We start from the raw sequence: 2,116 nt of genomic DNA, 5'->3' as shown, positions 1-2,116 counted from the left end.
AGAAAAGGCCGCCGGCAGGCCAAGCTGGGCCGGCCCCCTGTCGAACCGAGTTGCCGGCGCAGCGAAGTGGAGCTGGCAACTCGGTTCGACGAAAGGGCGGGCCCTAGCTTGTTAGTAGAAATCCTATTACTTCAGGCCGTTGTATAATGCTTTTCCTACAACTGCAACGCATTAGTAAGAATCCCAAAGATTTCCGCCCCAGCTCTTATAAGGTAAAAAATCAATTGTGGGTCACGAATCAATTGTGGGTCAATTTTTTCGACGGGTCACCGCAGACCCTGTGGAGATTGAATCGATTTGAATTTCGCGGTAGACCTTCCTCCAACCTTTCTTTGTCTTCCCAAATAGCGTGTATGTCCGAGCGACGACTGTAACAGCTCCTATCAGGCTTCAAAGGAAGGCCCTTCAAAAAGTCGTGAAAAAAGCGCCCATCCAACGAGGTGAAAAATCGTGTGTTTTCCAAATTGCCACCGTGAAGCTATTACGAGATAAAACGGGACGCCCTTGCTGATGTAGGTTCATAATACTAGGTCAGGGAACATAAATTTACCATAGTACAGCCGAAATCATTCGATGCCGTGGTGCGCGGGTGATGGCAAAGAAGCGTTCGCTACCATGTCTGACCCATTATTTTAGACGAATTTTACGGTGGTTTTTCTTATATTTTTTGTTTTCAGCGCTTCTGAATTACTGATGTATCGCAGTAAATTCTATTTTTCTGCTCTGTCACATTTAGTACTACAATACGAAGGATGTTAAGCTTAGGCTACAGCCCCGAATGACAACGCTAGCACTTACTTCCAGTCCGCCATAAGGCTTTTTTTGTTGGGGAAGGAGGGAGGGGGCGCATTGTGGGGCTTACACAGCGCCCGGAAGGGGACCGCTCTCTAACTGCAGAGGCTAGGCACCCGAGGCCAGTCCGGCCCTGTAGGAGTCAAATCAATCCCTACAGACTAAATATTCTGACTGAAATAGATTATAAACTGTAGCGATACCTCACGATGACAGGGTGTGGTGTTGGATTGTCTACCACACCGGCGGCCCTAGAATATGCACTATAAAAGTTTCGTCTCTAATCCAGGACGTTTAACTCACATCTGTCTCACAGTGAAATAGGCCTGTTTACATATTTTTCCTCTTTGAGTGAAAAACGTGCCTGCCTGGTTTATTGAGAACCAGGGACCTTTAATTAATGAAAATAAGAAAACATCTTGCAAAAGTGGTCAATTTACGAGCAAAAAGACGAAATGGCCCACAATTGATATGACCCAGAATTGATTCATTGTGCTACAGATCCTGCAGTTTTCACGATTCCGAAAAATAAATTCAAAAGTGAATTCCTCTCGCATTTAAGCAAATCATAACCAAATTTGAGCTTTCTACAATGCTGACCCACAACTGGTTCCAAAAATCAATTGTGGGCCAAAACAGACAATTTTTAAAACAGCCACAGCTTGGTAAATAAGGATGATAGACGGGGCTACTATGCTGTAAAACTTAGTTTAAGGACCATAGTTAAAGACCGCACATGCACTTTTGTCACCAGGTCAAATTAAAATGCCTTAATTTGGAATTTTCAAAAATGTGACCCACAATTGATTTTTTACCTTACGAAATACCCCTATTCTTTCGACTTCTTCGGCAAAACTTGAAATGGTTTAGTCTCTGAACATCGTGGCAACTCTGAGAACTATTTATGTAAATGAGCCATGGTTTTAAATCCTTGCGAAATTCTACGTAATATTATTGGCTGAGCGATAGCGAAGCCTGTTACTCCAGTGCGGTTGAAAAGTTTTTTCTGTCTGTCTGTCTGTGTACACTACTCCTCCTGAACGGCTCGGCCGATCTAGCTGAGATTTTGCAGGCTTATTGAGTATGTTCTTGGCTCGGCACACGCGAAATTTCACTATCCTAGCTCACGTGGTTCAGTTTTTATGGCCGAAAAACACCTAAAAAACGGCGAAAAATCGAGTTTTCTGCTGGCAGATCACTACTGTTTTGAAGGTAGGGGGGTCTGGGGGGCGGAGCCCCCCAGCCTCGTAAAATAAAAAGTTACAAGGGTCAAGATCGTGTTATCTTTAGATGAAGCAAATCTATCTAAAATGAAGGGGGTCTG

Source organism: Thrips palmi, unplaced genomic scaffold, assembly GCF_012932325.1.
Source record: "Thrips palmi isolate BJ-2018 unplaced genomic scaffold, TpBJ-2018v1 HiC_scaffold_3, whole genome shotgun sequence".
NCBI lineage: Eukaryota > Metazoa > Arthropoda > Insecta > Thysanoptera > Thripidae > Thrips > Thrips palmi.
This window is presented reverse-complemented; position numbering follows the sequence as displayed.